Genomic DNA, 20,065 nt, shown 5'->3' on the forward strand with positions numbered 1-20,065 from the left:
GCCATCTTGAATGTGGCATACTGACTAATTGAGAAAAAGTGGCCGGGTAGTAGTATTAGAATTTATGGTGACAGTCAAGCTGCACTGAGAGCCCTTGTTAACCCACGCTGCTCCTCGAAATTAGTTGGTGAATGTAAGAAAAAACTAAACAGTGTAGCAAAACACAGCAAATTGTATCTTATTTGAGTACCTGGACACTGCGGTATTATAGGGACTGAGTTGGCTGCTAAACTGGCTTATGAAGGGCCCTAAACTTTTCCTAGGGGTCCACTCTGCATCGGTTCAACTATGGATTGACGACTTCATGAGGTCTACTCATAGAAGGTGTTGGTCTGAGTTGGGCTCCTGCAGAGTGCCTAAGTGTTTTGCAAAAGAACCAAACAGGAAATTAGCGACCGACTTAGACCTGAGAGTACTGCTGGTGCTATCACAGGGCACAATGCCTGTGATCAGCATATGGCTACCATGGGAATCATTGACGACCCATTATGCCTATTTTGTCGTGAAAATGAGGGCACTGCAGAGCACTTCTTCTGTAGCTGTCCGGGGTTCTCTAGAATCAGACATAGGCTGTTGGGGTGCGATGTTCTGAGCAAGGATAAAGGTCATACTCTTCCTCTCCCGAATCTCTTAAGGTTCATCAATGAATCCAAAAGATTCGCGTAAGAGTGGCCTCCAACCAATTTATCTGTCTTATCATCCATACTGTATCTATCCTGTCTCTCTATTCCTTCTACTGTTATCTATCCGGATGTAGTACAATGGTCTTCCTGACTGATGGTCTTCAAACCCCTCACAAATCTAGTCTAATCTTATCAAATCTAAACTAATCTAATCTAATCTGATCTAATCTAGAAGTATTTAGTACCCAGATTTATTAGGAGTATTATTAATATATTATTAGCCGAGCTCCTCCTCCTATTTGCGATGTCCATTTTGACGTTGTGCCGCCTCCCAACACCAGATAATTATTTATGAAATAATTTGTCACGCTGTAGCCGCTAGAATAGCTTTTTCTATCATCTGGAGTTTCAAACCTCTTCACCGCCGAATCGAAGTCACATGCCAACCCCTGTATTGGGTACCAAAAAATCAGCACATCCCTAATGACTAAAGGAAGTACCTAAATACGACGGAGGCATTTTTGATACAGTTTTGCTGATAGCATCAGATTTTCAATATTGCAAATCTTGTAATAAGCATTCAGTTTCTCTTAAAGTGTTCTTCTTTAAAAGCAAAAACAAGACTTGACTAAAGCCAAAGGGCAATACGATCATAATTAAAATATTTATACTTAGTTGTAAAAGGCGTTACCAAGAACGAAAGCCGTTTTGAAAAACTAACTGTGTTATTTTAAATTTTAAGTTCATATTTTAAAATGGCTGGTATTATTTGTATTTTGTTATGCTTCTTTTTATATAAAAAAGGAAAAAATAATTTTCAAATAATTCATAAAAACAAAAACTAGTACAATTTTATTGCCAAAGGTGCAATTCTTAAGTAGATTTGATACAATCTCGAAAATTTCATTTCTCATCCCCGTTTTACACGGATAAAAACTAGAAAACTTCAATTCTCCTCCCAAGTTTTGACACTAGTGCCAAATGCGGCGAATTGGAACTAGTCTAGTTTTCTACTTATGCAACTTGGAATTGTTGTTTTTCATGCATTTGCCATCAATTGACTGTTTCTAAAATGGTTTGAGTTGTACTCGTAGTAACTCGCTGACTATTACTTCTTGAACCAAACGTGTACATTTTTCACTAGTCCATATTTTCCCTGCAGGGAACGTACAATGTGTGCATATATATGTACGATATATGTACAATTGCGCCAGACATACCACTCGTGTGCTTTGATTGTGCAAACATAACCAACCAGCCGCGTCGAGTATTGAGCACCTTATGCCCGATATGTCGGATGTACGCCATCGAAGGTAACGGATTGACGGCATTGGCATTGGTTAGATGACATTTATGTATGTATGTGTGTGTGTGTGACGCAAATTTCCGTTGGGCTAGAACTGTAACGCACCGACATACAGTGTGCCAACAGTTAGTTATTAATTAAGATTATTATTTTTGTAATCTAAAGGAGAATAAAATTAGTAAATATTAGAGGCTGCTTTAGGCAGTGCAAGTAATTTATTAGAAAAATTCTCTTGCATTGAAAAAACCAATATTCGTTCGGAATCGAATTTAATAATCGCTCAGAACTGGAATGGTGTAAGTGCAGGTGGGCGGCACAAAATTAAACATCCAATTTTTTTTTGTTTTGAATAACTTTTTTCTAAATACAAAAAATTATTTTAAGTGATGAAAATTTTATTTTGAGCTTTACGCGCTCATTGCTTGTTTGAATAATAATCGCTCAGAACTGGAATGGCGTAAGTGCAGGTGGATGTGTCAAAATTAATCATCCAATTTTGTTTTTGACTAACTTTTTTTCAAAATAAACCAAATCGTCAATTTTGGTACTAACTAACTTTTCTTCAAAATAAAAAAAATCGTCCAATTTTGGTATTGACTAACTTTTTGTCTAAATAAAAACAAAATATTTTAACTGATGAAAATTTTATTTTGAGTTTTACACTCTCCATTCGCTCAGAACTGGAATTGTGTAAGTGCGGGTGGGTGGCGCAAAACTAATCATCTAATTTTGTTTTTGACTAACTTTTTTTTCAAAATAAATAAAATCGTCCAATTTTGGTACTGAGTAACTTTTTTTCTAAATAAAAAAAGTATTTTAAGTGATGAAAATTTTATTTTGAGTTTTACGCGTTCCATTCGCACAGGTGGGTGGCGCAAAATTAATCATCCAGTTTTGTTTTTGACTAACTTTTCTTGAAAATAAAAAAAATCGTCCAATTTTGGCATTGACTAACTTTTTGTCTAAATAAAAAAAATATTTTAAGTGATGAAAATTTTATTTTGAGTTTTACGCGCTCCATTGCTTGTTTGAATAATGCTCAGAACTGGCATGATGTAAGTGCAGGTGGGTGGCCCAATTTTGTTTTTGACTAACTTTTTGTCTAAATAAAATATTTTAAGTGATGAAAATTTTACGAAGATTATGTAAGGTTGAAGTATGATGAGCTCCTCCGCACGAAAAAACTACTGGCCTGTAATAAAATATTTGAAACAAGAGAATTACTGAACTAATAATCAACACACTGTAGCAAGCTACAACAAATCCAAAGCTATAATTAGGAGAAACAGAGCTAATTCTTCTAACGAACAGACGTATCCCATTAGAAGTAGGCATACAAGTACTCGATGCCACTTTATCGACAAAAAGAGTGGTCAAGTGATCAAGAGTGCAATTAGACACAAGACTAACCACAAGAGCTGCCAAAGTAAGCGGTATGTTAAGTAAGCAGGTAGTAAGTGGCAAACCTTGGAGGTCCAACGCAGAACAAGCGAAAACTTTTAGTGGACACGACGAACTCGATTCTCTTATACGGATGCGAAATATGGAAGATTCGCTAAGGGTGCAATGCCGGCGGAAAACTCTGCAATCTGTGCAACGCACCTGTGCTCTCAGAGTGGCTTCGTCATACAGAACAGTATCTGAAGCAGCGGTGTTAGTTATCAGCGGAACCATCCCTATAGATATTCTAGCACAAGAGCGCAAACGGAGATGGGAGGCAAAAAACACAGGAATCCCAGTACCACACTTCTTCGATATTACTCGTAGAGTTCAAACGCTCACACTTTGGCAGGCAAGATGGAACTCTGAACGGTATGGTAGATGGAAAGCGAGAATAATACCCGATCTAAAAAAGTGGGTAGAAAGAAAGCACGGTGCCGTTAACTATTACCTCACACAGTTTTTGTCCGTACATGGATACTTTCGCAAGTATTGGTGGCGAATGGGAAAAGTGAGCCTAGAGAGAACAGCTCTGCAATGAGCTATTGGTGTATTTACACCTAAAGAAATTATCGAGAAAATGATGATAGACGAAAAAGAAGCGTGAAATGGAAAGTTATGCTAAGGAGCATTGAACATAGGTTTTTCAAAACAGGCGACCCTGGTGGAATCACCACACACGTAGTAGCGAGGGCTACTATATGGTGCCAAGGCATTGGCTTGACGCTGACCGGCACAGTTTAGCCATTGTGCAGCAAATTTCCTTTCTTCCCATTTCCTAAGGAATTCATTAATGTGGCTTTTTGTGAGTCCTCAGAAAGGCTCAGGACCAGTAAGTTGCATATTTGCTCCTTGTTTTGCAAGGTCATCAGCCAATCATATCCCTCATTTCCTTCATGTGCCGGAATCCAGCCTAGTGTTACTATGTTGAGGTTCTCTAACGTGTTGAGAAGGTTTAGGCAATCATTTACCAATTTAGAGGTTATAGCTGTTGATAGAAGGGCTTTTAGAGCCTCTCATTTTCCTGCTAAGGCATTCTCTCACACATATTTCAATGGCATGTATTTCTGCCTGGAATATTGTTGGCTAGAGTCCCATCGGAATCGATTTTTTGAATTTAGGCCCATTGATTCCTGCCCCTGTTCTACCATTTTCCAATTCGGACCCATCAGTAAACCATAGCTGAGAGCCAGGTTTGAAAGTGATAGAATTAGTTCTCCAGTCTGTGTTATTAATTATAACTTGGAAGCTCCTGAAGAGTATTGGTTTGGGTGATAGCATAGTATATCATCCCTAATGGGACTATGTAGGAAGTCTTCTAAGATCTTTAAATGTCCTTTCATATCCCCACTTTTAAGTTCAGATATACCTTTTAATCTTAAGGCACTCGAGCGAGCTTCCCTTTCAATCAAGATTGGAAGCGGTGGTATGTTCAGGAGCACACCCAATGCATCAGTAGGGGATGTTTTCATAGCCCTTGTAATACCAACACAGCTTCAGATGTTATACTCGTATCTAGAATTTTCAATCTTATCTCACTAAATTCAAATTCAGTTCAAATCTTTTTGATTGTTAAATTTGATGAACTGGTGAAATGGATTCGTTAGCATTGACTATTGTGGGAGAGAAAGAGAGGAGTTCTTTGCTTGAAATCAAAAGAAAATATTGAATGTCCTAATACCACTGTGGAAGGATCGAGTTTGATGGCCCAACCGCCAATTTCTGGCATTGTGACGGACGAGTTACAAATTTCACGTTTCACATTTTTCACGGCTCCATATCGAAAAAAGCTGCTGCCGTAGCCGAATGGATTGGTGTGTGATTGCAAATCGGTAGTGTCCGGGTTGGAAACCCCGGAATGAAACTCCAAATGGTGGAAAATGTTTTTTTTCTAATAGCTGTCGCTCCTCCGCAGGCAATGCCGTAAACTTCGAGTGTATTTTTGCCATGAAAGCGGCACAAAACTGTGCATGCAGTACAACGATTGAGGAGAAACGGAAGGTCAAAAGCAAGTTAACCGCACTTCTTCAGATATTTTTTTTTAATGTAGACCCCTTTTTCAGAAATCAATAGTACCACTTACGCTTTGGTTCATATAAAATGCGAAAAATTTATACTCTTTTCTCGCTAATTTAGAGAATGTAGATCTTCATCCAATTAACATACCTGAAAGACATAAGAGAAAAACATGAAATAAAGAGTAAATAAAAAATATGTTTTTCTACTATAAATTCAAATTAACCGACGTATACAAGACGTAAAAGGCTTCCTAGGCCTCGGTAGCAAGAGCTCACCCGGGGCATAATGGGTCGATGTCAGGTACGGTGCACTAGACATTACTTCGTTAGTTTACTGGTGCGGCAGCCCTTGGTCGGAAAAAACCCGAGTCATTCCGGAAAAGTAAGCCTGACTGACATGGGAATGAATGAAGCACATGGCACAGGAATATAGTGAGGCGCAAATGATCCCTGTGAAGGAGCACAACAAACAGCTCAGCAAACAGTTTCTACTAGGGTGCTACCGCAGGTTTCATGCATGTGGACACCTGCTTGAATCAGAGCCGCCTCCTATGCACGTCAAGAGGCAACCACCACCCGTAGCAGATGAAGAGCTCCAGCTAACCTGCGAGACCCGCGTAACCTTGGCACAATTAGGTTCTGGATATTGTAGCAGGTTAAACTCCTACCTATCCAGAATTGACCCCGAGATAATATACTAAACATATGTCTAGCATGTGAAGGCACCCCGCACGATACTAACCTCCTTTTCACATACCCCATCAAACCCAGTCATTTATCACCCCACTGAACCCAACCTCTTCGATTCGGCAAGCGTTAGCAAGTGGGGATTAGAAGAGGCGACTGCTATAAATAACCATATGTTGGTGACACTGGAAATGAGCTGCCAAAAATTACATTTGCTTGGAAGCACTTAATGAGTATTACGAGGGGTGCCTTTTATATGTCGGGATTTGGCAACCCTGGTGTTGCAATCTGGCAACTGACAGCTGTATCGCAAAGTTTGACATTTTTTGGCTTTTACGTACTCAGAACGTTTTGAAATACCAGCGCTATTTGTGTTGCTTACAGTAACTTAAAAGATTCATCTCGGTCCAAAAATGGAGTTAAATCGTGAACATTTTCGTGCGATTATTTTTTACAACTTTCGACGTGGATTAACTCAACAAAATTGCATGGATGAACTTAATTCATTTTTTGGCGATGAAGCTCCATCAAGGACCAGTGTTTATCGGTGGTATGGTGAATTCAATCGTGGTCGTAGTTCACTCCAAGACGAATTTCGTGAAGGTCGTCCAAAATCACTTGTTGTTCCGAAAACCATTGATGCTGTGCGCGAACTGATATTGCAAGATCGTCATGTGACCTATCGTGAGATTGAGACAATCTTAGGCATTAGTGGGACCAGCATACATTCAATATTGCATAAACATTTGACTGTCAAAAAAATTTGTTCGCGTTGGATCCCACCCAATTTGTCAATCGCTCAAAAAAAGGCTCGTGTCGATTGGTCGAAGGAAATGCTCAAAAAATACGATCGCGGGGCTTCGAAACACGTCTATGACATCGTGACAGGTGATGAATCATGGATTTACGCGTATGAGCCCGAAAGTAAACAGCAGTCGACTGTATGGGTGTTTCAAGATGAGCCAAATCCAACAAAAGTTGTTCGTGCACGAAGCACTTCCAAGCAAATGGTCGCCTGTTTTTTCGGAAAAACTGGACATGTCGCAACTGTACCACTAGAAAAACGCAGAACAGTAAATTCTGAGTGGTACACAACCATTTGTTTGCCAGTTGTCTTCCAAGAAATTAGGAAAACCAATCGCCAAAGACGGATCACTGTTCACCAGGACAATGCGAGCTCTCACACATCGGCTCAGGCAACTGCATTTTTGAGCACCCAAAACATCGAATTAATGGGTCATCCGCCGTATAGTCCTGACTTGGCACCGAATGATTTCTTTTTATTCCCGTACGTAAAAAACAAACTGAGAGGTCAACGTTTTTCGACACCTGAAGAAGCGGTTGCCGCATTCAGAATGCATGTTTTGGAGGTACCTCATTCAGAGTGGCAAAAGTGCTTCGACAATTGGTTCAAACGCATGCAAAAGTGTATAGATCTTCACGGAGAATATTTTGAAAAACAATAAAGTGATTTGCGATGATTAAAATTTGTTTTTTTTTTCTCTAATCCCGACATATAAAAGGCGCCCCTCGTAGTAAGACCGCGTTCACTTATAGAAACATTTGTTGCTTCAACTCGTTACTTAAGATGCTTGTACTCTGTCAATACCCGTCGTGGGCTCGTTCTTCTCAATGTTGTTGTTGACTGTAGACTAAAAACTAAGAAGCAGAAGAAGGAATGTAAACAGGCGGGCAACACCAAAAGATAATTAAAGAGAATTCGAAATGTTGAAGCATTAAAAGAAAACAAAAACCCTGTATTAACGCGGTCTAATGAAACTCTCTTGCAAAAGAGTTGGCAGCATTGAAATTAGTGAGTTATAGCAAGTTACCACACTCACTAGTGGCGAATCTTGCTCGATAACATTGTTGTTGCTTTCACATGCACATTTCTCATCCAGTGAGCAGCACCCAGAGATGCGAGCGAGTCGAAGGCACCTATTATTACGGAAAAATATGTTGAGTATGTTTCAATTGATAGAGCGAGACGCGAATGTCTGTTGTGAGGGACGCGTAAAACTGCCAATAAATTTTGAAGACCAAAATATAGGTATTACTCGATGAAAGTCCATATAAAATGCAAGCGCAAGACGCACACTCAAAATAAAATAAAAAGCAGCATACGAAATTCTGATTAGTTGCCAAGAGCAGCAGAGATTTTCGAACCAAATTGTGACAAGTGTTGAAAGTGGATACCCAAGAGAGTACCCAAGAGAGTTCAATTGGTATCCTTGGCGTCAGCATCAATACCAATGCCAAATATCCACTACTCGAAGGTTGAGAGGCTAAAGTTAATTTCAGATGCAGCAAACTTGACCCAGCTTTTCTTGATCATAATGCGAAACCACAAAATTATGTTAATTATCAAACATTTATTCTGTCATACCGTCCGGAATTGTAAATTTCGTATTTATCAAGGCGAATCTATTAAGGGTGGTATCGGTTAATCAGCTGATTCGTGTTTTTTCTTTCGCCGTGTGCATGTGGCTGTCATCACAAAAATGAAACAAGGCGAATTCATTCTTTGTTTTCTGCTTTGCCAATACTTTGCGTGGACTTGCGAGGACTTATTTTTGAACATATTTTGTCATTTATCAGAGTTTCCATATCGTCGTTGCCCCAATCAATTTCTGTTTCAGTAGTAGGAAGTAGAAGAATTCAGAGCCAATGTGCACTTGAAAGCACTTCGCAATGAACTTCGCGCGATGGGAATGCTGTCGCCAGCTTCAGGTTGCAAGAAATACTTTGATTGAATGCCTTGGATATTTTGCAGAACTTTACAGCCATCCCTTCCTTAATTTCTTCTCTTGCCACGAATATAAAAACGTATATTTTTAGAAAGACTGCGTGCCAAGTAATATAATATAATTCTTAGGCGCTGTTGACGGTGGCTCTTCGGGACTTAACAATGATCCACACTGATCTCTTTTGTCACTTCCACCGATACCAGTGACGGCACCTTTGCCATGGGATACTGCGAAAAAATTCCATTCGAGGTGAGCGAATCCACATTCCGATTTGAGCGAATTGATGCTTGCTATTAAATACCGATTCTAAAATTGAATTCATGTACTCAATTGTAATTGCTGCAGAAAAACGTGCCGAGTATATTTACTGGTCTGGTACCTGATGTTAAAATAAGCCATATCGTTAGCAGCCCAAAAGTTCCACCCGTGATTTTTACATTCCGATTGCGGGTTCAACGAATTGCATCAACGTTTATTTCAATGCCACTAACATTACAGTACGACGGTAGCATTGGCCAGGATAATGGCAAATAACGGCGGACCAAAGCAGCAGGCAATACAGGCACTGGCAGGAGTGGTGAGGTCTATCCTCCTCTATGGCGCGACAGTTCGGGTTGGTGCCCTTAAACGTAACATATATGCACGAAGCATAAATTCCACATGCCGTTTGTGCGCACTTAGAATCTGCTCTGCCTTCAGAACAATCTTGGATGACGCGGTGCTCACCAAAGGCAGACACGATGGGATAGTTCAACAAAAGTCAGGTGGTCCCCCAGCGCTGCTTAGATTCGCCAAAAGCGCTGACATCCTATATTATGTCTACTTTCGGTATTCATAGAAGTCGGTCTCCATCTGGTATCGCTAGGGACCAAAAAGTCTATGCGTGGCCTGTTGCCAATCAGGCTAACCTAACCTAACCTACGCTGAAGAGCAACGACACATGGAAGGACGTGCAGGATGCGGCTGCCGAAATAATGCAGCAACGTCAATACAACGAGCAGGCAAGAACGGCAAGAAAACAGCTAAGCCAACAAACATGAGAGTGCAGGCAAACTAACGATACCAGACATAGAAACTTACCTTTCTATGGTATGGATAGAGACGTGGCGGGTGGAGGCGTACTGATACGACAGCGGTGGCTCTTTCAAGAAAAAACCTAAACAGTGATAGCAAGCAAGCAAGCAGTGGTAACAAGCAGATGCTACTTCTGACGTTTTGCATCAGGACAGTAACGGACGTATAGTCTAGTGCTAAAACCACCTCCCGACGAAATACTTAACGGTAGTACCCGGAGTTGATCGGTACTTTAACGGTAAGAGATTTAGTTCGGATTGAAATCCCACACTGATGGGGTTAGGCTTTCGATGCTTCGTCCATGTAAAAAAAACAAAAACATATTACAGTGTAGTACGAGCACGAGTATATATTTTCCTGAGGGCAATGAGATCTTAATAAAAGTTAATTAAACATTTGAGTTCCAATTCAGTCGATCGAAAATAAAAATTCTTTCACTATGTGTTTCAGTCGTCGCTCTTTCCAGTAAACAGTGAGTAAATTTTTAGCTTAGTTTCATAAGGGCTGCACACACTGTGCAATAACTTAGTTGTTTTCCTTCCATCCTGCAACTATTCAGAACAATATATGAATGCCATTCAGACATAGAGACATCAAGGTAGCCATGCTTGTTTACTCTTGCGAGCGACACAACTGATTTCCAAAGGTTGGCGTGACGTAAAATAAGCGGAATGGCAGTTGGTAGGGGGATGCAACCACACCTTGATTTTTGCTACATCCACCATCTAATAAATGACATTAACTCTGTTTCAGCAACTTTGTTTGTCTGTGTATAATATAATAATGTAAATGCATATGTATGTGTGCATATGTGTAGAGTGGAACGACAGTTTTGAAAGGTACTCGGTCGGTAGCCTTTTGAGGTGTCATGAAAAATATTCCCTATCGTTCACTCTCAAGAGTTGTAGTGTGCTCGGATGGAGGAAATGGTATTGCTGTAGAAATGCGGAAATAGTATTGCTGTAAAAAACATTGGAAGTCCATTCAGCGTGTCAAATACTCGTAGAATAGCATTGCCTTGCCCAACAACGATCTATTTGCTCGTATGTCCTTGTTGTTTGAAACATCACTGCTACTGTTAGTGGTTGACAGCACTTGCCTTTGACAGGCATTTATATACTTAAAAGTATGCAATTAAATACATTTTTTACTTGTTTACGCTTACATTATTTCTTCACAAATTAAACAGTTAAACGAGTGAAACTTTACAATTATAGTATATTCCAATATTTATTGGAATTTTTTAGAAATTTCCAAAATCCATCGATTGAATTTTTATCATCTATTTATCGCCCTAAGGATATTATAGCCAATAACAGATAAGAATTTGTGGGAAATTTTAGAACAAGGGGAAGGCCGATTTTCTTGTTGTTGTTGCAGCAGTATACCTAACCCTGCCAGTGCAATGAACAATAGATTACTGGGCATCTTCGTCTAGCTCATCTAACGATAGGCCCAGGAAACTTGCTGTTTCGACAGGTTGGGTCCAGCGGGAGAGAGGTGTTAGATAAGTGGGTTCGATGGGGCATGTGAAAAGGTGGTTAGTGTCGTGCGGGGTGCCTTCAAATGCTGGACATATGTTTAGTATATCGGGGTCAATACTGGATAAGTAGGAGTTTAACCTGCTACAGTATCCAGAACGTAGTTGTGCCAAGGTTACGCGGATCTCTCGGGGTAGCTGGAGCTCTTCATCTGCTATGGGTGTTCATTGGACTCTGATTACGGCATTCGGCGATCGAGCGCTTAAGAAGGTGGGTGGTAAATGTCTCCCGATGAATGTCGTTAATAGTCTGTCTAAACACTGCACGGTCCAGCAGTTGTCGATTTGTTCGGTCCTGGATCTGTTCAGAATAGTTGAAAAGACTCCTCCTGACGTGCCCGGGAGGCGACTCAGGTACAAGTAGTAGATGCTGAGCTGAGTTTGTTGTGTTTTGGCATTTCTGACCCTTTGTCCACTGCGTATCAGGTGCCTAGATCCAGGCGACCAATTGCTTTAAATGTCACCAGCAACATTTCTTTGTCTTTGCCTCAAGTACTGCCGGCTAGCGCAGTAAAAACCTTGTTCCGGTTTTGGACTTTAGCAGCAATTGCAGTTGTGTGCGTAAAGAAGGAGAGCAAACTGTCGAAGGTAACTCGCAAGATTTTGGGGTTGTTAACAGTCTGTATTTGTGTGTCTTCGACTTTGACCTTGAATTGCAGTTTGACCTCCTTTGTCCAGGTGGTGACGAGGGTTGCCGTGGACTTTGTGGGCGAAAGTTGTGGTGTCCTCGCAGTGAGAAAGCGGGAGATAATGGTGAGGTAATCGTTTACTTTGGCGCACAGGCCATTAATGTCATTGTCCAACGGCATAAGCGACACTCCTAAGCATGGGAGAGCCACGAAACTTCCTCTGGTGGAGTCTCATCCAATATATGCAGATGACCTCAAGATTTGCGTATTTCAATTATTCTTCAAGCTAAGTTTAATAAGCTACAGACTTAGTGAATATGAATGTGATTGTTCCTGAATATGAATAAGAGTTCGCTCGCTAATAATATTCTGCGGAAGATTTTTGACCTTGCGCGTTGGTGATGGCGAATATCAGAGACGATGGAACGATGAGCTGTATGAGCTTTACGACGACAAAGGCATAGCGCAGCGAATAAAGCTCCAGCGCACATACCGGTATTTTGATAATCTAGGCGGCCAAAAGTCAATTTTGAAAATGCATTAATTGATTTTAATAATGAATAAAATAGAAAGATAACACAATAGAGTATTCACTCCACCCCCTCTCGCGCTTTTTCGTCGCGCGCGCTACAGCCGTATTGTCAGTCAAAAGTTCATTGCTTATCACACTACACATATCTCGCTCGGCGTTCGGCAAGCAACAAATCTTCAAAAGAGTAAAGTTAACTTATTTAAAGTTATATGTCTCGTTTTAATGATGGAAATTGAAGCTTCAGGTATGTTTTTTCCAAATTTAATAAATATTTTATAGATTTTGTTCATTAATACGGTAATTTATTGAATTTAGTACAAGGAGAAATAGTGAATTTTTTACACATATTTTTTTTATTTGTTAAGCTGAAAGTTATACTTCCAAGTCCGTCCAAGCTTGAATTTTTTTTCAGATTGTGTACATATGCTTTGAGATGTAGAATAAAGTAGAATTAGCTGCAGAAAACCGCAAATTAATTAATTGTGGAATTTCAAAAGTTTCATGGAACAGTTTTTTTAAAAGCGTTTTTTATACTTGTTATTTTTTGGTTTGTTTAAGGTTCTCAAGACACTTCAGGGGCTCGAATTGGTACTCGAAAATACATATTCGACCGCATGCAAGCTCAGAATTTACCAAATTTGGACGAAAAATTAAACTCTTTACAACAGGAGCTTTTGTCAAGTGAAAAATACTCTGACGAACAGATATCAGCTCTTAAGCACAATTTTTCACATTTTAAATCACAAATCAAGAAAAAGTGGCTACAAGTACATAAAAAGGAAGATGTTTTCCTATCAAAGTACAAGTCTTGGTTGGAAGGAGGTTTTGAATTAACTGTTGCAGCAATACCGAAACGATGTGGCCGTCCTCACAAACATTTCAGTGACTCAGGTGAAAGATCTAAAAGACTCAAAACTGCAGAACTCAGATCTACAGTAAAGGACAAAAACTTTATTATGCATCCTGCTTCAGTACAGTTAATCAAAAGTGGAAAGAGAGATGCTTCCAAAGTATTAAAAGACATTCAAAACTCTCCGATACGTGCGACAAAATACAAAAAGGCATTTTCAAACACTAGGAAAAAAGAAATGCACTCTTTATCACCAATGCAAGCATTGAAAATGATGATTGATGCTGATCTAACAAGTGCTCAGTACGAAGTTATAAGGAACACATGTAAAAAATGTTTTCCCTGCTACACACTTATTCAAAAAGCAAAAAATGAATTGTATCCGCCTACTGAATCTATCAGAATTACATGCACTAGTGCCGAATTTGATTTACAGCCCTTGGTCGATTTTACATTTACTTATTTGGAAGTAGTTCTTTCAGCCCTTAAAGAACAAGAAAGATTGTCCCTGAAACTTATTTGTAAATGGGGATGCGACGGCTCACAGCAGTCACAGTTTAAACAAAAACTAACTTGGCATTTGATAATAAATAATTAAAACATTAATAATGATGTCTATTTTATATAATTTAACCTATAAATACCCAAAAAAAAAAAATTCATTTTCTATTTATTCTAGTACAAAATGGTTGTATCTTTAAAGATACTACGGTCATTTAAGGGTTAATAATATAATAGTTCAATAAAAAAAGTCCATTGTCTAAATGATGATGAATAAAAGTATTTAAGACTATAAAAAACGTTAAAATAGTTTTGGCCGCCTAGATTATCAAAATACCGGTATGTGCAGCGGCTACTTTGGCTGGAATGCATACAAGCGCTCTGACTCTGAAAGTATTCGAAGCTGTACCAGCTGGTGGTAGCAGAGGACGAGGAAGGCCGATCAGGTGAGAAGGACTTGGCTTCCCTTGGTATTTCCAACTGGCGCCGGTTAAGACAAGAAATAACCGATTGACATGCTTCTTTAGCGTAAGTGGTTATCAGTAAGAAAAAGAAGTCAAACATAATAGACCATATTAGCAGGTCCATAGCGCAGGTCCATCTAAAATGTGACATTTATTATTATTGCACCGGTGCTGCGTTTGCTGAACTATAAAGATCAAAAAACCAACTGGTAGACAGGTAGGTAGGTACGTGGGTATGTAAGTAGGTACAGTGGTTGTCAATTGACATACCTTGGCCCATTGTGATACCACCAGGGCTGTCCCCTCTCCTCACCCTACCGTGTCCTCATTGAACCAACCGGTGGCTTGAATGTGCATATCTAACAATTCTTGTTGGTTTTAAATTGGCTAATTCTACCCAGTTATTCAAGAAACTTTTTTCTAGAAAGTGTTCTATAGTCTCTTCTTCTTCAATGTGGTTACAGCTTCTGCAGTAGTCGTTATAGGATGGTCGCAGTCTGCTGGCATGCCTGCCTATAAGACTGTGCCCTGCTAGAAGCCCAAACAGATTTCTCACATCCTTCCTGTTAAGTTTCAAGAGTCACTTTGTGCGACCCTTGTTCCATTCTGGCCACGTCATCCTACTTGTTGCACAGGTGAGGGTCTAAGTCCAAAGCACGTTGGCTGCTCTGATAGTGTGTTTGTCTATAAGCATCTTACAAGTTGCTAAAGGTATAGGTATGTTCGCTGTATCCGGTTAGATCGGTAATGTGGTATCCAATCTCCAGTTCATCTGTTTTGCAGTTACTTTCTATGTCTCTTTGATCCAGTACCCAAAGTAGGGTTATCGTAAAGTACTGTGATAGTGCTGACAAAACGTCGATACATTCTCTTACAATCTTCGAGTTGATATTAGGTGATTGCAATGATTTCAGGGCCGATTGGCTATCTGAATACATACATATTTATTTCTCTTGTGCTCAGAATACTTTTCTTTAACACCAACAGGCTTTCCCTGATAGCCACAATTTCGGCTTGAAATACGCTACAATGATCCGGTAGACGGAATGATGTGTTGGCACTCAATCCTCAGAGCGAAAGCCTCCGCTTACGTGTACATTGAGCTTAGAACCATCAGTATAGATACTGAATCTGCTACTATTGTCTATTACCCCATTGTCTCACTCCTCGCTCGTTGAGAAAGTTGTGTTAAAGGATGTACGAGTATTTAAGTGCAGCTCTGCTGAGTTACAAAAGCATGTGAAAGTCGGTGTAAGAAGGGGTATTCGTCTTGTATTTTTGCGTGACCCTTCCTATTAGTGGCTAACTAAGAAGATTCTCTTAACCTGAGTGCCGATTTCGCCGCCAACAAAAGAGGAATTTGTAACAGACAAATCGCCTGACTTCAGGTCAACTTTTAGAGGAGGCGTCACAGCTCGATTGAGCACAGGAAAATCTGTTTAACAACCCACATACACTACTCTATCATTTAGCAATTTCTCATGCAGTTATTTTGTTTAGTCAAAGAGTTTTCCTACTTGCAGACTGTTGGTCTGCTACCTATGGAGGCAAATCAACTGAGGTAAAATCATAACACGTCACGACGCAATGAATCAAAGAAAACCAATACATGTACATTCACGAATTTCTGAATACATATACATACATACATATACATATGTACACTGGCACATATTACATCCCAGTATATTTCGGTAAGAAAGAACTATGATATTTCATCCTTTTCACACTGAAATATTAGCGCCAAATTGTGTATACATTTGAAAATATTTAAACTCGATTTCCGCGTATTTTGTTAGCCGTTTATACGTCGTTTGCCAGCACCGTGGCCGATGTACTATGCATTGCGGCTAGTGACTAGCACCAACAATGTTATCGCAACATCAACATTGTCGCAAACTCCCCAAGCACCCTCGTTCGCATTGTTGCTTTCGTTTTTTGCACCATTCTTAACACAAAACCATCAACATTTTAACACGCTCAGCTGTGTTCTGAGCAATCCGCCAGCGTAGGCACAGAGTACACACAGTATGTACGTACGTACGTATGTACGAGTATACCCCCAAACGCATGGAGATTGCCTTTATTTTCGGTATAATGATGTCATACTTAAAAAACAAACACTTACGGCATTGTCGGCCAAGTTCGTAGCGCGCGCTCTTCATAACTCAACTTGAAGTTAACTACAGAAAAATACATACATACTTGGGCATTTACATATGTACATATGTATGTATATGTACAATATTTGTATGTATGTATATGGAGTTGTGGCGCTCTTTGTGGCCTTTAGCGTTGACGCCAGTAGGCATGTAAGTACATTAGGGTGTCTCGGCAAGAAAAAGTTTTGCACCGGAATTAAATTTTTTTTTTTTTAATTTTAATAAATAAATGTTAAATAACTATTTCCCTGGTACTTTTTAAAAAACATTTTTTTTTTGCAATTTATTTGTTTCCCATTCGATTTTAATAATTGCTTATGAAAATACATATAGCTCTTTCTCATCGGCAAACTATATACATATATCGTAGCATTAAACTTTGTACAAATTAAAAAAAAAAAACAATCTACTTCACACCAAACTTTCATCAAAATTTCAAACTTTTTAAGTAGAATATCGTATCATAGAAAAATTTCGAGTACGCAGTTTTATATCCCATTGAAATTTAATATAATAAAATATATATACCTAACATATAACTATTAGGGCGGGTCGATTTAAAAATCGCTCATTGCTCTGTGAAAATCGTATTCTAGGGATCAAAATAAGAAACTTTGCCGAAGGAACCATACCTCTAAAACGAATTCTGATGTCCCCCAATTTGGGTCGAACGAAAAATCCCACTTTTACCCATTTAGAGTGCTCCAATCGAGTCCAAATGTATGACCGACCCCCACTAACTTTGGACGGCCGATCCACCCATGCCAGTGGCACACCCCCTGGAACTCCCCTGGGGGGTTCCGCATAAAATCATCACTAAAAAGTTCGACCCAAATTGGGGGACATCAGAATTCGTTTTAGAGGTATGGTTCCTTCGGCAAAGTTTCTTATTTTGATCCCTAGAATATGATTTTCACAGAGCAATGGGCGATTTTTTTGCCTCCCCACAAAAGACACTAAAAGTTCGACCCAAATTGGGGGACATCAGAATTCGTTTTAGAGGTATGGTTCCTTCGGCAAAGTTTCTTATTTTGATCCCTAGAATATGATTTTCACAGAGCAATGGGCGATTTTTTCGCCTCTCCACAAATCGACCCGGGCTAATAACTATACATAATAAATATAATAAAATGTATGAAGTGGCTAAAACTTTGAAATTTTTTTTTTTTTTTTTTTGCGCATGATATTGGGTCCCTGCAATAAAAAAGTAGCGAAAGAAAAACATAAAGCACTAAGCCAAATCTTGAACGATTTAGAATTCTAAGTTACGAGGGTAAAGGAATTTTTTAACTTTATATTTCTGAGAAAATTAACCCATTCACGCCTCAAATATTTATTTCGTATATACAGTCTGTGCCAAAAGACGGGTTTTCTTCTTGTAACTTCAAGGTATATTTCGTCTTGTTTTTTACTGCTTAATATGATAGTTCTACTCAATGGCTACGACGCCAGTGCTAACTCAGGTTAGTGTCCTTCGATAGTTTCCTGTAAACGCAACCGAACAAAAATGAGTGAGAAGTATACGAGCCGCTTTGAGGCGGTATTTTTATGCACGCATACGAAAGGGCCGAAATTATCTTACGCCGCGCCTGCAAAAGTAATTAAAAAATCAAAAAAGTTTGTTGTGATGTGGAATCAGCGGTATAAGATGTACATTGCGAGTGACGACAAAAAAGCAGGATAAAATGATCGTCCAACTTTTTAAGCGGGACCCTTCTTTGTGACTACTTTCATGTAAAACAAATTTTAAATATATATCTTTTATACTTCATGAATAATAGCGGTTCTTTTTTTCTGACACAGACTGTATAACTATTTTGATTCTGTTCATACAGAAACACTTTTATGCCGCTCTTATAAGTTACTTTGGGCTAAGTAAGCAATTGAGTAGTAAAGTCCTCTCTCGACATTTATAAGACTCTCATCATACCCGTATTAACGTATGGCGCAGAAGTTTGGACGATGACAATATCCGACGTGGCGTCACTTGGACTGTTTGAGAAAAAGATGCTGCGGAAGATCTTTGGAGCTTTGCACTTGGCAACGGAGAAAATCGTAGGCGATGGAACGATGAGCTGTATGAACTTTACAACGGCAAAGGCATAGCGCTGCGAATAAAAATCCAGCGGCTACGCTGGCTGGGTCATGTCGTCCGAATGGATACAAAAGCTCCGGCTTTGAAGGTATTTAATGCGGTGCCAGCTGGTGATAGCAAAGGAAGAGCAAGGCCTCATATGTGTTGGGAAGATTAGGTAGAGAAAGACTAGGCTTCACTTGGTGTGTCGAACGGACGCCGGTTATCACGAGAAAGAAACGGCTGGCGTGATTTAGCGGTTATCGCATCAATCAAGAAAAAGTAGAAGAACTTTATTTATAAAAAAGAAATCGGTGAAAGCACTTTTAAATATAAAACTTAAAATTTTCCCGAAATATTTTCGCTTAAACCTTTAAACGTTTTACGTTCCATATTTCCGTGAAAAGAAAGTACAATTTTTTTTCCATGGCGAGCGATACACCCTAATGTGCAAAGTTGATTTTCAAGCATTTACTCACTCTGCATTTTATGAGCAATTCATTATCGTGCTTTAATTTTGCTACTATTTTTTAGCTTTTTGTTTATTCAATGATAATAAAAAATTGATATGCGTCGGCTTTCCAACTCAACGAAATATCAACAGCAAAACACAATATTGCTATATTTACAAAAAAATTTTATCTATAAATATGAAATAACCGGTGTTTTAGTGGCACAAAATTTCTTCAGAAAAAACGTAAAATTCAATGGCTTAATTCTTTTTTTTTTTGTTTTAACACTTCTCGACCATTTGAAGGCCTTCGACACAGTTGACTATAAATTATTATGTTGCAAATTGAAACACTTGGTTTAACTTTTCAGACCAAGCAACTTTGATCAAGAGTTAACAAACTTTAACACTCGATATATGTGTAAGTAAGTATTCATACGTATTTAGCTATCAAAGGGTTTGATTTCCCGCCTGCAACTAAAGTCGGGGATAAATTCGGCAATCAAAATATATATTTGTTTTGTAAATGACTCACTCAAAGTAATAAAAGTCCATGTCTATGCTGATGAAGTCCAATTACACGTCAATTATCCATCAAGACTTGACACGAATATTTGAGCTGGAATCTATGACTGGCTTCTACCTCAACTCTGACAAATCTGAATTCATCGTCATTTATGGGAAAGCTATCGATATAGGTTAGGTTAGGTATATCTGGCTGATCTGAATAGATCTCACATAGCCCACAAAGGTCCGTAGTGTTACGAGTGCTGTTGGAGTCGTGTAAAACATAGTTCAAGACACATTTCTTGGCGAGTTTTCATAAACAGTTGATAATTTTGACAAGAATATCCTTCAGAGATGAAAAGTATACCTATCCCAGACAGTTGTAACGAGTTCTGCTTAGAGCGGAGCAGTGGCAAAGTAGGTATTCTAACGTACGCCTTTCTTCTTCACACAAGTAACA

Source organism: Anastrepha obliqua, chromosome 3 (assembly GCF_027943255.1).
Source record: "Anastrepha obliqua isolate idAnaObli1 chromosome 3, idAnaObli1_1.0, whole genome shotgun sequence".
NCBI classification, from domain to species: domain Eukaryota; kingdom Metazoa; phylum Arthropoda; class Insecta; order Diptera; family Tephritidae; genus Anastrepha; species Anastrepha obliqua.